Here is a 16,037-nt window from a genome sequence, read left to right as displayed (position 1 = left end):
ACAGACTAACAAATATTAATAGTAAATATTGCACAATAGATGAGACATGAGATTTTATGATAGGTTTTCTTGGATTAGATTTAAAGGTAAGGATTTCACTTGTCTGGAATATCTTAGAGAAAACAGTGGTGTATGAAGGCGTCTCGTTTCAGTAAAAACTGAATGTGTCTTAATTTTTCAGGTAAATCAATGTACCAGATAGTAACCCAAAGTTTCCTTAAAGATCTAAACAAAAGAACTATCTCAGTTCCATACAATGATAAGGATGGAGAAAAAAACCATCATTCATTACATGATAATAAACAAAAAGGCCAAAAAAAAAAAAGCTTAGCTACTAAAAGTTCCTTTGGAAGAATGGAAATATTGTAATTTAGTAGGAAAATATTATTGTATAATCAAGAAGGTCATATAAGTCTAGACAGCTGTAAGTCTGATTAGATTATAACCTTGCAGACAGATCTTTTAGTATTTTTTGAAATTTGAAGGAAATTATTTAAGAAATTTATGAAGAGGTCCATCTCAACAAATAGCTTGTCTACTATGGGCTTCCTATTTATTATTTTTAAATTTCAGTGAAGATCAGTAAGAGAGTGATTTCAGGAAGTAAACACCTAGAGAGAAAATATCAGACATTCTGGAAGTCTTCTAGTTGGAATGAAAAACATTTATTTAAAAAAAAAAAAGAGAGAAAGAAACAGAAAAAAAAGACTGGTGATTTGCACATGAGATTAAGAATAACCACAATATATCAGGAACATAATTTTGCCTTTGTTTTGCAAAGCACAGAATACAAATGTATTTTTAAAAACGTTAGGCAGTATAAAAATAAATAAATTGCAGATGATTCAAATTATGCAAATCCCATGAACAATAATCATTGAAAACTACACTTTTATGTACATGTTCTGCTTTGCTTGGACCAGCTTCTCTCTCTGCTCAGTTTATAGAGGGGATTTATTATTTTAAGCCTTTTTAAGGGTTGATCTTTTGGAGAATGTTATGGGGGAAAAAGGTATTCATACATAGCACTCGTATTTTTCTCATTTTTTATTAGTATGATCATGTTCTGTTTTGAGCTGTTTCATCCTTATGAGTTGGAAGTATTGTTAGAAATGTTTGATTTCAGAGCAGCTGAAATAATTAATGAGCATATAGAAGCTGCAATTTTGTAGAGATTTCTGGGAAAGTGAAGCTTTTCTGGATATTAATAGAAGGGAAGTGTTTTAGCACTTCACAGTTGCTGGTAATTACCTTTTCAAGAGTTGTGATTTTCTCTGTTTGGATCCTAGATTTTCTTTGGCATAAGGCCTCTTGGCCATCACAGTAGTTCCTATTCTCATACAGAAATGTTTAATTGACTTAAATTTGGAGAAGCGTTTGGAATGATTTTCTACAAATTGCACAAACATCTGGAAAGACTTTAATAGGTGGAGCTGGTTCATGAACTTGGTAGTCTTTCTACGCTTGCATGTTGTGGACTGCTAGCCAATATAGGCTCTTGGAAATGGCAGTTTTTGGCACATTGATGTCTGTTGAAAGTAGTTTTTAAATCAATGGAAGAAGGAAGTGAAGAGCATGCTCTTAATTTCATCTGATTTCTTGCTCTTATCCTCTCTTTAACAGTGAAGTGCAATTTATTCAAATGTGAATTAAGTTTCAAAATTGTCCAGCTAAGGGAGAGTAACAGTAGATTGGATGACCTCCAGATCCTTTTAAGCTTTCAGTTTTCTTCCACTTGATGATATTACAAATAAATTAAAAAAAAGTATCATAGTCTTTAAAAGTGATCTGGTAGCCAGTGAGAAGAAACTTTTACCTTATTAAAGATCCAAGTAGCTGCAGAATTTCACATACTTGGAACTCCACACGTCTTAAACCCAAACTACTTTTTAAATTCTTTAAGATCAGTGTTTCTTAATTATTCTTTCAAGCTGACCAGTAAATCCTTTTATCTTAGCCTTTGGAAAGAACTTATCATCAATCCCATCTATTGTAGAACAGAAGGGCAAAGATAATGTCAAAGTATAATCACAAAAAAGAGCTAGAAATTGGCAGTTTATTGGTTCAGACAGATATGAAGCAATATGTTAACATGGGAGCTGCCACATTATTATGGTGACTGTAAATCTACTTCTCCCTGATTATTAATTCCTGTGATTAACATATTATTCACAGAAAAGAAGTATTTTTTTCCTCTAGAAAGTGAAAAACTCTAAATTTTTTGCCATAAGATTTTTTTTTTAATTTTATGAAAAGATGGCAGGGAATTGTTATGCTTTTTTATAATTTGATAAAAAAGCGTTTCACTGTCAGGTGCTCATGAGAAAAGTAATGTGTTGGAAATTGGTATGGAAATTTAAGGAAACAACAGTGTAATTTTATTATAAATGGATAATGGATAAAATGCTTTTGATATCTCATCTAAAACAGCCATGCATATAATTTAGACAAATTTCATCTCTCTGCTTTGGGAAAATGAGAAGTTGATTTGCATTTTTTAGCAACTATGCTCTCTAGTAGCACAAATTCCTTTCAAGCTTTTGCACGGTAAATGCTGAACTGCTACCTCTTTCTTATGTCTACAAAAATGAGTGTATTTTCATTGCTCATCACATTATTTTAGTGTTGAATAGAACTTATGCTGACAAAATTGTTTCCTAGTTTTGGAGTTGTCTGACACTTTTTCCCTTGATTCATCAAAATAAACATGGTTCAGTTTCAATTCAGCAATAAAACAGGGTTATGAAGAGAATTCTAACTCAAATAACATTGTAAGTTTTCTCAGGTTTCAAGTATCTTTTCAATTCTGTTTGCTAGTTTAGAAATGTAATCCTCTCTGGGTTTGGTGAATTTGTGATTGCTTTGAGGAGTTTTTTGGTTACAGCTCTCAGGTCTCTTGGGTCACTAAAGATAGAAAGTTAGGGAAATTGTTCTTAAGCAAGGCGTGTTTCTGATGAAATCTGTAATGGTATTTGAAACATGTGAATTTCTGCTTTATTTAGTTAACTGGTCAAGGACTATGGAGTATAAAGGGAATAACCAGGAAAGTGATAAATATGCAGGTGCAATTACCAACAAACAGATGATAAAAGAGAAAATAACAAGCACTGAAGTTTTTCAGCTACTAACCTGACTGATAAGCCATTAAACAAAGTATTCAGGTAGCGGTGTTTTATAAGGCTGAATTTGGCAAGATGAATCTTAGCTTCATGTCAATGATTAGTACAGAAAACAGTCAATATAACCCAGCAGCTTACTAGGAAAAGTCTAAGGAGTATAGATCAGGACTAAAGGGAGGGGAACAGTCCCTGTATCCAAGCAACTCAGCAGGAAAAGTCAAAAGATAATAGATCAAGACCAAAAGAGAAGCACAAAAGGACTCAGTTCAGTAACACCATCGAATATGTGCCCACTGATGCCTCCCCAAGAATTAATTATGTTTTACATGGTAGTGATGTGGTTAAACTGGGTGAATGGGTTCTTGTGGTAACAGGGAATATTTCAAGTAAATAATACTCTTAGAAGGGTGCAGGTTTTTTCTGCTGTAAATAGTGGGACAAGAAAGTGCTGTTTGTCTGTGTGGGCGCAGGTCCATCATTTACTGTGAGGTTGAGTGACAATTGGCACAGGCTGCCTGGGGACTTTGCAGATCTTCCCTCTCGCAGATAGTCTGGATTTATCTGGATATGGCCCAGGACAACTGGCTGCAGGTGGCCCTGCTAGGGCAGGGGATTTGGACCCAATGACCTTGCATAATCTCTTCCAAACTCAACCATTCACTGACAATTCACTGTGTTGAAGCTGTAATTGCCAATGACCTTGATAAACAGCATTCTCTCTAGCTTGAGAACGCAGAGTCTGAAATATCGGTATGTGAATAGTGACCAGCAAATGCCATTAACTAACCTCTGTACTGTCTTCAGCTTCAGTTAGCCAGGCACATTTCAAATGTCTTGCTTATTCTTCATTCTTAGGAGAAGAAATTATATTTTTACTTAAATGTGTGTTATGCTTTTGTTTGCTTATGTTTACACTTGCTGTGATATATATTGTGCTTAAAGGTAAGCCCAAAGGAAAGTGTCTTTTTTTTGCGATGGAAAATAGTGATATTGTGAACTGAACGGCTTTGCTCTAAAGAAAGTGGCTGTGGTTTCCTATTCTTATTTTTATTCTCTTGAAGTCCTTTTTTCCTTCTTTTCACTTGTGGAGACAATGTGGTTCTTTCAGAAATGAGTTTTATGCTGAAAGTTACTAGAGGGGTTACTTTTAAACTCTAACAGGTTTCTTTCATTTTAGTTTATATGCTCTTTATATGCTCTCTTGAATTCAGTCTAATTAAAAAGGAGAAATTAATCTGCATCAAAAATAAGTATTAGAATTTCAATATCAATACATAAAATATATTTTTCCAGTTTTTACTGGTTTTTTAAAAAGAAACCAAATAATTTGATGTCTTTTTAGTTTATGTGTTACATGATATTTATAGATACTTTAGGGAGCAATATTTTTTATTAGTATTAAAAATTACAGAATTTAAAGAATTGTTTACAAATTTTTCTTTTTATGTTTTTTCCACGTGTCAAATTAAAGTCTCTTGAAAACAGTGGAGTTTTTCTTAGAGCTGTAATGTTCAAGTAGCTAATGAACAAAAATTCCTCTTTAATCAGTCATATATTAAAAAGCCATTTGTATGTGATTTTCTTTACCTTTGAGGATCAATATATGAAAATTTAATATAAGAGCTCTCCTGATTTTTTTAAAAATCAGATAGCCCATATCCATACCAACCCCACCTACACTTTGACAATGTTAAATTTAGGAAAGAAAAAAAAAGGTGAAACTCCATGTGTTTTGCTGTATTAAAATATTGCTTATGCAATTTTTCTAATGAATAATATCATTGTAGGTTATAAGTAAATATGTTTTTCTTCTCTCTTTAAATTCGTATCTGGTAGTCTTACCAAGAAAACTTATACAAGGTTGGTTCTTCATACCAGGTGAATGTTCAAAGCACTGTTAAGGCTTGTTCCTAGAGCTGCCAACGATGAAATCATAAACACCAAAACGGCAATTGTTTTTTGCAGTCTGTGGATCTAGGCTAGTAACTGACTGGAATAAACTACTCAGGAACAAGGAATATCTTAGTGCCTGTCCATCTGAGAGTGGCCATCATGTGTCCTCCTCTCCTGCAGGATGAGAACAAGGCAGACAAGGGCTGTGTTAAGTTGAGGGAATGCCAGAGGCGAAATAATGCATCTTGTTAAGAACTAGGACATCACCTTCACCTTAGTGCTGTGTTGGCATGGTTACCTAGCTCAGAGCTGACTCGTGCCTGGTGGACTCAAGGACTAGACAGAAGGGGTATCTACAAATCTCTCTATTGGATGTGTCCTGTGTCTTCAACAGTCACTGAGGCTTAATGGTTGGAGATCTTGACAATATTCAGTTCCAGAGAGCTGCTGGAGATATAGTTTGTTTTTCTCTATCTCAGTCCTAAATAGTCCCAGTTGTACATTGTGTTGAAATAGTTTATCTATGGCTTGCTGGGACTTGTGTTATATCTCCTTGTTTACTGTTAAAAAAAAAAAAAAAAAGGGTGGTGGGGGGGAATGCCATGAGAATAGACTTGGGAAGAAACAAACTGGAAAAACTGGAAATCCAAGTGTTATGGACCAGCACTTTCTGAAATTCTAAATTATTTTTAAACAAGTGTTTAAAAACCAAAACCTACTCTTTTCACTGTCCTTCACCTGTATCAATCAGTTCTGCTGGTTTCTACTGTTACCAATTGTGAATGGCAGGTATTATTTTCTATTTGGAGGGCAGTGGTCACCTAGCTTGCTTGATTTTTCTAAACAGTGTGATTTAAAAGGGCATATCCTATTTAACCCTAGTAACCTGGAAACATATAGGGGCAGATCCATTCAGAAATAGTGTGCAAGTTCTCGGGGACTCATGCACAAGCTCTGAGTTTATGGCTTGGATAGCTTTCACGGAATGTTTAACTTTAATGGAATATTCTGAGTTGAAAGAGACCCACAAGCATCAAAGTAGAAGCCAATTCCGAAAGAGGTTTTCCTACTTTTCAGGAAGATTTTGCTTTCTATCCGTACCTTTTAATGTGACTTAGCATGGTGCATTTGTCTGTTTATCTGTTTACTCCTGCAGCAGAGCGTTAGACATGTGTAGCATGACTGGACAAGGAATCCAGCTGATCTGGAATGATGTTGGATCCATTGTGACTCCACAGAGCTCACAGGTACTTGGTCAGCAAGATCCATGCGTGTGCTGGGGTTATGGCATGTGAGTAACTGATTTTGCTCAGTACTACAGTACGTCTTGATGGTGTCAGGTTTCCAGAGATAAGTATGGAAAATTAAACCTGTATTCAGGATGGGGTTAGTTCTGCTCCAAGATTTTGTTGAAAATTTTGAGGGTTGATTTGAGGGTTTGCCCCATACTTTTGAAGGGCTAGCCTGGCAGAAAAACGGCTGTAATTAATTTGAGCAAGACTGCTCCTTGAAGGTGTTTTGTAAATCAAAAGGTTTAATAAGTAAAATAACAAAATAACAAATGTTACAGAAAAAAAATAATAAGCTGCGCAAAAGTGTCTGAGAAATCTCTTGCACCTTGCTACAACACCTCCAAAAAGCCTGGAGTTTCTTTGTTCTTTCTTTGGCCCAGTGAGAGTAACAGTCTTTGAGTTACATTCTCAGAGTCCAATCCACACTTCTGGGCTGGCTCTGAGCCAATTACAATGAGAAATCCACAGAACTTTCCAGCTAAACTTCCTAACATATCCAAAGGTAAATTGAGACTCTTTCTGTATGTGGAAGCACCTGCTGGAGGTGTGGGGTGCATCACTACAGGTTGATAAATCTGCTAAAGAAAAATTTGCACCTCATCCTTACTGAAAGGAGACATGAAAAGTATTTTTTATTTTTCTTCAGTACTGCAGAGTTTCTGGTCAGGAGTCCTGAATTATCTTTAACTCAAATTAAAATGTCAGTGGCTCTACCGAGCTCATTACAGAAAGCATTTAACTCTGTCAAACCACTTGCATTGTTCTGTGAGGGCAGACAGATATTGATTTGCACATAGAGTATTTCCTCTGAGATGCATGGTAGCTACGGAGTGCTCTATGTTGCTATGGTCTCTCTTATTTTCTTTAATTAAAACATGACACTGGCTGAGCGAATCTTATTTTAAAATATGTTCTGTTCTCTTGCATTTCTTCCTTGTGATGGATTGACTATGGGATTCTTTTTCTTTCAGCTGATAGTTTCTGAGAAATCATTGATATGTGTGGCAGTAAACCAGGCAGCAGTTGCTTGTTTCTTTTCTGTCTCTTTTTTCAATAGGTCCCAAATCAAATGCTGTCTTTAAGGCCAGGCCATGCCTGTTTTTGCTGGCTATATTTGCAGCTATTGTAAGAAAAGCAAAGTGACGCTGGCCTTCCTTTGTAAGGAGTTTTCAGAAATTTGCAATTGCTTCCTGCTAAGATTCCTCCTACAGAAAAGCATGGTATCTTCCTGACATTTAAGACTTGCTCAACCATTTATTTCTTTAAACATTTCTTTAACCCTTTTTTTCAGTGATCTTAGTGGGAAAATCAGAGATCAATACTATCATTTTATTTAACCCTTTTAAAAGTTATTATCCTAACTAAAGTAGTTGGCAAGTTTCACCTTAGTGGGGTTAACACAGGTAGCTGAGGTCAGAGTATCGTACAGGAAATACTGATCAAGTTATCACTGTTCATATAAAATAATTCTAGAACCATAGAATGGTTTGGGTTGCAAGATCACCTAGTTTCAACCAAAAGATGAAAACTAAAATCCAGTAATTGGTCGCATAATGGAGATGATTTTCTTGACATATATGCTAGACTTTTTTTGTGTAAATGCTGGTAAAAAGCAAATTAAATCACTACCTTAATTTCCTTGTGGTATATAATTGTCATATAGTCTTATTGTTACTTAAATTATATAAATATAACACAAGCATGGTCAGATCAGAACACATAAAAGTAAAATTAAGTATTCTGTGCCAAAGCATATTTAGAAATTCACTTTCCTTGTTGTTTTCTCTTTCAGGTTATAGTTGTTGCTTTCACAGTTTTTAAAAGGACAGTCTATGCATAATTGAGACATATATCTCCCTAAGATTCAGATAAAAGTTGTTTTCCAAGTTCATTTTAAGTGTAGAATGAGGCTGTTGAGTCTCAGTTCTGCAAAAGTTTGCAGGTACTTAAGTTCTTGACCTGATCACATTTAAATACTTGAGTGGGAAAAGTTGCTTCCATAGGCATTCCTAAAAAGATGGTACTGTAATCTGCAACCTCATTAGACTATGTGGAAAATTATAGAACAGTGGAATAACAGCCTTGTAATTATGATCTATAATTATTGTGAAATTACATGAAGCTGTACCATTCTACCTCAGCTGCTACCCTACGACCTGAGATTTTTATGGGAGAGAAGGCGGCCTCTCCCACTGGCAGTCACTAATATTCCTACAAAAGCAGTTCATAGGGCAAAAGAGAAGTTATTCCTACTTATTAACAAATAGATTACAAGGTCTAATTATCTTTCAAATATATCAGTGAACAATAAAATGAAATAATTAGGGTCAAGGGATGGCCTGCTTCTGAGCAGCCATAAATTACAATATGCTGGCAGAGTTCTGAGGACAAATTAACAAATTCTTACGATGATTTTGTCACTGTAGAACAGGACTTGCTCTTTCCATCTATTCTGGATGATAATAGAAGAAACGGACACCTTGTAGCTGAATTCGGTGTAATTGACATCTTTTGTCTTAGCACTGGGTCTTCATGGTATAGAATGACAGACATATCTAGTCACAGCATTATGCATTGCAGCTCTTCACAGAACACAAAGCTTTTCATTCAGTGAATTAGTTAACTTTTTTTTCTAAATGCCAACTTTTGATGAGCAATCCAGGTTGGCAATTGCTATCTGTTCAAACTCTCACATCAGTCAAGTCCCAAGCAGTTATTTTAATCAAAAGTAGAATATATTGCCCAAATGAGCCAAAGCTATTTCTAGAAGTAAAACTAGCAACACCAAACACTTAGTGTACAATAAATTACCTTATATTACTTGACAGATAATGATTCTAGACTTGGAGCAGGTAATGATTAGAGACTTGGTGCTGTAGTTAACAGCAGCTTCTAGCATGGTGGATTTTTCCTACAGTTCATCTATAATAAATACAGCAGTGTGAGAAACATAAGAATTAAGATTCAAGAAATAAACGTTCAGTTTCCTTCACAGTTTTACATTTAGTTTTATGTGTTAAGATTTGTTCTTTGACCATTAGTTTTCCAATTTCTCTTTTCTCCTGTCAGAATCAGCTGTGTTTTGCAGCATCAGAAAGATTTTGGTGCACTTGACTGCCCACCAGGCTGAGACACATGCCAACTGACCAGCCTTTGTGAGCTCTGATAGCTGATAGTGATGTGATACAGACCTGCACAAGTCACAGTAATGGGTTTTGACGGGTTCTGTGAATTGTTAGTTTTTCTTAAGTGTTATTCTTGTCACTATCGCCTACGGCACTGTGAGCAGAATGACAAAACAGGCAGTGCAGCTCCATTAATGAGCTACCTGTGCTGTTCATACAGGAGAGCAATCAGCCTTCTCTTATTTCCCCAGGATATTAAATTAAGGTTGGCAGTGCATGCATAACTGCTGCTGAGGCCTGATGCATGGGCTTACTCTGCAGTCCCCTTAATTGCATCTATACCTGTAAGCTTCTAAAATAACCTGCTTGTATCTGCTGAAGAGATAGCCAGATCAATTTGGAAGCATGTAGGTACAAAACCAATATATATTGTACCTAAATGCATTTTTTAGAACAGGAATATACAACCCAACACCAAGCTAAGCAGAGCAGTTGATATGCTGGAGGGAAGGGCTGATATCCACAGGGAATGTTACGGGCTGGAGAAGTGAAAAACTTAAAGTTCAACAAGGCTAAGTGCAGGGTCCTGGACCTGGATCAATGCAATCCCGATATAAGTGCAGCCTGAGTGATGAATGGCTTGAGAGCAGCCCTGTGGAGAAGAGCCTGAGGAGCACCAGTGTTTGAAAATCTAGAAATGAGCTGGCAGTGTGTGCCTACAACCCAGAGAGCCAACTGCACCCTGGCTGCATCAAGATAAGTGTGACCAGCAGGTTGAGGGAGGTGATATTGGCCCCCTACTTTTGTGAGACCCCAGCTGGAGAGCTGTGTCCAGTTTTTGGCCCACAAGTACAAGAAAAGCATGGTCCTGTTTGAGTGGGTCCAGAGAAAGGCCAAAAAAATTATCACAGTGCTGCAACACCTGTGGACAAAGGCTGAGTGAGCTGGAGTTTCTTTAGCCTGAGGAAGAGATCTTATTGCACCCATTCTGTCATTAAAGTGGGCTTACAAGAGAGATGGAGCAAGAATTTACCAGGTCCTGTAATGACAGGACAAGGGCACCACTTGTAAAAGAAATAATAACCTCATTGCATTAGGCCTTCTGCTTTCATGTAACAAGAAATCATTTTTTCTAATGAGTACATGGAGGTAATACATCCCAAGAAGAGCAGTGGCATCTGTGGTTGTTCTGCCAGGCCTCTATACAGAAGGTTGCAAAGCACAGAAGTCAGGGTAGGTCCACATGCAGTCTGCCTGAATTCCCTGATCTGACACCTGGTTTAACAAGCTATGTCTAGCTATAACTCATTAACTGTGAGTTACAAAGCTTAGTTAACATAATTAGATTACATTCAGAAATGAACTTTGAATCTTGTGCCGTGGTGCATTCTGTGAACTCTTCATTTGCATCATGTTTATGGCTGTGTTGATCTCAGTTTCTATTTGGGCTTTTTGGTGTTTGCTTTCCCCTTATGTTTCATAAGAAACTATATTCCATTAATGGATAATTCCAGATATAGAAATTGTGAACTTTTCAACCCTACTGTGTTTTGTAAAGAAACACAGAAAGAAATTAAGTCAGCCTCTGGCTGTATGAGTCAAACTAGGTAATTGCCCCATAACTATTTGCTCATTGTAGTGCACAAGTGGAAGACCAAGTAACAGCACCACCAGGAATGTGTTCCATTCAGAGATATTCAACTTTATCTTGAATCAACTCTGTGTGTGTGCACCCCATGACAGAATAGTAAATCCTATTTCTTCTGTTCTGGTCTTGATCATTGTCAGCCATGATGGCCTCTCTGACCTGTAGTGAGTGAAGGTAACAGGGTATCTCAGACAAACAGCACAAGTAGTCATCCTCTCAGTCCTGATGAAAATGCATTGTTTCATGTCAGTTGCATCTGTGTAGCTTCTTGGTAGACCAAAAGGGGAAGAGAGTATTCACCATGCTGTTTTCTGAAGGAAGTGTCTCATCTGATCAGTTTAGGCGTTGGCTCCTAGATGCATTCTGCTTTAATATAGATGGAAACAAATGTATATTAAATGATTTTCGTTGTTTTAAAGTGCTAGAAAGATAAACAACAATATATTTATAAAAATTATATGAAAAGGATGACCTCTTAAGAGACTTATGGGAAGCTGTAAGGCCTGTGGTGGTGGGGAAATAATACAGTTACAGTCAGTTTTGGTTTAGTGTTTTCTGCATGTTTTCTCTGGCAAGAGGCAGGTAGAGCCTGTGTGTGAGAAATTGGCTTGCAGTAAATGGGATAGTACAGTTCTGTAAATGTTACAGAAATGGGAATGCAGGTGATATCAAGAGGTGTTACGGTCACTTATGCCATATTTAAATAAGCTCTCTGAACAAAATACACCTTTACCTGTGGAAGATGCTTTTTTTTTTTTTTTTTTTTTTGAGGGACAAAGCAGCTGAGTTGGGTAGTGTTAGAGTTGTCTAAGAACCTGCATCTTGGATACTGCCCAATAAATCTTATAATAGTATGGTAAGCAGGTTCTGTCATAATGATTATGAGTGATGGGCATTGTCACAGTTGCCATGTTTGACTTGCTGAATCATACACTTCATGGAATCATCAAGGTTGGAAAAGACCATCAGGATCATTGTGTCCAACCTTGAAAAGTGATCATACACAAAGAGCTCGTTTAGCTTTGTAAAGATGCCAATGTAACAGTTTCAAATGTGATTGGTCATCTAATATTGATGTATTCTGTTTATTTAATTTGAAATTATGTACCAAGGAACCTCAAAGACTTAAATAACAGACCTGCCGCAATTACAGTTGTAGTGCCTGTTTTAATAGGCAAAACATAGGAGATTCATAGCTATTTTTGCCAACTTCATCATTCTTTGACCTTCTTCAAGCATGTAGCATTGCATATTGGCATGCCATTAAAATAGGCAAAGATGCTCTGTGTGGTGGACAATCTGCTTGCTTCCCTGGTAAAAAGCTTTTTCTTTGCTTTGTTTATATCGGTACTCTAGCACCAGGCAGTGGTGAATTCAAAATAAAAATCAATTAAATAAACAGTGTGTGTAAATAAAAGGTAGTAAACTCACTTGATTGACTTTCATATCACAGGAGTGAAATCTCATAGACTTTTTTGCCTGGATATAACCTTATTCTGTTATTGTGTTTTCTTATTTTTAGCCTAGCTACACTGATTATATATTGGCAGAAGCATTCACTACCTCTTGTGTTAAGTGTAATACCATCTTGTACCTAGGACTTACAATCTGACTTTGTACTCAGATAAGTAGAGAGGAAGTAATAGTGTCTTGTGTAACTTGGATGCTGAAGAGTTCTGGAAGCTTGTGTTATTAATCAGCCTTTTCCTTGTCCTGGCTTTGAATTAAGAATATTTTTAGCTGCAAACACTGACTCGTCAAAGCCACAGTTCTAGAAACTACTATTTGTAGTTTAAAGAACTTTTTTTGCTCACAGAATTGTAGAGTGCACCAATTTTATTTTGCACTTATATTTGCACAGCAGTGGAAGACCTTCAAGTAGTCCGATGAAAAATCAAGGATACAGATTCATCTTTGCTGATTGTGATAAAACCCTGGGCTTGCCTAGTATGGGAGTATTAAATGAGTAATTCTCATCCTCTCCCTTTATTTTCATATATATTGATAAATCACTGCATCTCATTTTCTTCTGTGGAAATTAGTATAACAAGAATATTGATTTGCTTTACGTGGCATTTAGAACTGTTAGATCATGCGTCCTTAAAAATATTCTAGCATCATTAAAAAACTCCAAACAGCACTCCCAACAACTGAAGTTACTTCTGTATATTTTATTTTCCTAAAATATCTTTGAATAATTATTTAATAGCATTTCTTCAAAAATTACTAGGTCTCAAGAGAAAATTGCTTCTGTAAATCAGAGTGAACTCTAACATTTATGAATAATGTGAGAAGCTGTTTCCCCCTCTCTTCTCACAATTTTATTTGAGAAATTAGATATATCTGCAGCCTCCCAATTTGATGTGATTGTTAGAGTTTAAATTTCTTTCATCTGATTACTATTTTTTTTTCCAGAATTTTGGTCATTGGATAATAGCTTAATTTCCTTTGACACTTATGATCATAGATTCTAAATTTTATATTCTCACTTGTAGGCTTTCATTAAAGAAATGTAGAAAAAAAATTATAGTCAGACAGAACCCATTTACTTAAAAAAACCCCCAAACCATTCAGAGACTCTGCAGTCCTGTGTGGAAGATCTCCCTTCAGCTTTCCAGTATCCTAATTTTAAAGGTGACCTTCACAGAGGTTTAACCAGGGATTTAGTGAAAGAAAAACATGTATTTGCAAGGAAGCCAGAAAACTGACTGAAAAGTGCAGCATGGCCCATCATCTGTAAGAAATATCCTGCTCTGCTTGTCGGAATTGCGCTCTGAGCACTTCTGCAGGAGTCTGATGAGACTTGACACATCTAATCCTGTTAGGAGGCTAGAATTTTAGCCTTTAGTTTTGGGTTGTAAAATATTTTTGGTGTTCAAGGAAATATTTATGAAATATACTAACTAATTTGAAAAATTATGCTTAAAAGAACAGAAATCTATTAATTTCAACCAGATAAAAGTCTGGACCTTAAAAAGATCCAACATATTTACTCTATGCTTATTTTCCTGACTTTCATATGTCAAGTGAAACATAAGTACTGCACTGTAATATATATGCTGATAAAAAGATATCACAACAGTTTTAATACAGCAGAAAAGTAACAGAAAAAAAATGGCATTACCTGAAGGATTATGCTGTAGAAAAGAAGCAACTAATAAATGCAGAGGTAATAAGGGCAGCAATTTAATTAGACATTTTACAGAAAGGGAGCTTTAGTTCTAAATATGAGCTGCAAGCATTTAATTATTTCAACTTCTAAATGACAGAAAACACTGCAAATCGAATTTTAGGCACATTTTGTGGACTCCCTTGTGTCACATGTCACATAATAAACTTTAAATAGGCTAAAAGCATCAAAGGCATAAAACGTCAGTTGCAGCTGACTCAGAAGTTTAACTCCTTTTCAATATTACCAATAGAAGAAGTGTCAATAACCTTTATACAGCTAAAGTTTCAGTGCAATTTCCAATAGAAAGGTTATAAGAGGTAGAGATCTTTCAGGTCATGGGCCTTTTCTTTTTTTTTTTTTTGTAGTTAGTTTGCTCTTTTTACTTAGAGGTATTTCTCTCCGTTGATGTGAAATTTTCTGTGTGGAATTTCTTATGTGAGTACTCAGGACTCCCAGATGCTTTACAGTTGAGTCCTAATTTTAAAATATGTTTTATTATCTGCAAATGGTTTTTAAAACATTGCTCACTCTCGCAGATCATTCACGATTGCTAAAGATCAGATGCTGCAGGTATTTTGCTTAATAAAACAACCATGAGACAGTCAAAAGGCTGTAAGATGTTAAAGAGTTAGAAGAAAACAGAATGAAAAGGGGAACGTAGCACAAGACACTGGAACTATTTGTCTTTCTCATGTCTGAAGTGGAACAAAGGCACTGAATAGAGAAAGCAGGTTTCCTTTCACTGCTCTGTATTGAATCTTCTATCTGTGAGATGAAAGAATGTGAATAAGAAAGGCTTTTCTCAGCACCCCCAAAAAGCTGAGAAAAGCTGATCATTCATAATGGAGATTCCTGCTGATAATATCTCTAAAATTCTTAGACATATTTCCTGAGGCAAATTCAAGTTACCCTTCTGGTGACTTCTCACTAAAAAGTGGCTGACACCTAGTTCTACTGGCATTTGTATGGTGTATATGTTCTATTATCAAGCAAACATAAGAATATATTGGTGCACCAGCTTTGTCCTTGCACACTGGTCCCAAGATACGTAGTATTTTGATCATTAGAAATATTGGCTTTGTGCCTCTCATTACACGAAAGACATTGAGGTGTGGGCGTGTGTCCAGAGAAGAGGACAAAGCTGGTGAAGGATCTGGAGCACAAATCCTATGAAGAGCAGCTGAGGGAGCTGAGATTGTTTAGCCTGGAGAAAAGGAGGCTCAGGAGAGACCTTTTTCTCTGCAACTGCCTGAAAGGGGATTGTAGCAAGGTGGGAGTCAATCTCTTCTCCCAGGTAATTAGCAGTAGAAATAGGCTTCAAGTTGCACCTGGGGTGTTTTAAATTCGACATTATGAAAATTTCTTCACTGAAAGGGTTATCAAGCACTAGAACAAACTGCCTATGGAAGTGGTCGAGTCACCAGACTTGGAAGTATTTAAAAGATGTGTAGATGTGGTGCTTAGGGCTGTGGAACTTAAGTGTACTATTTAGTGGTGGACTTGGCAGTGCTAGGTTTATGGCTGGACTTGGTGATCTTAAAGATTTTTTCCAACCTAAATTATTCTAAAATTCTGTATGTCAATTTATTCGTTCTCACTATCATTTGCTCTGTTATCTTTCCTCTTCCTCTATTATTTTAAAAATAGAAGTAATGTGCAGAGAAAACACTGCTCCATCATTTAATGAGACTAAACTTTAAAATTAGAATAATTTAAACAGTGAAATAGGTTTCTCAGACAAGGGAGTTTCGGGCCTGAATGAGAAAGTATCTACCAACTGTGTGTAGT

This window comes from Chamaea fasciata, unplaced genomic scaffold, assembly GCF_029207755.1.
Source record: "Chamaea fasciata isolate MVZ Bird 193981 ecotype frontalis unplaced genomic scaffold, bChaFas1.0.hap1 SCAF_6, whole genome shotgun sequence".
Lineage (NCBI taxonomy): Eukaryota > Metazoa > Chordata > Aves > Passeriformes > Sylviidae > Chamaea > Chamaea fasciata.
The sequence above is the reverse complement of the archived record's forward strand: the minus strand, read 5'-3'. Positions refer to the sequence as shown.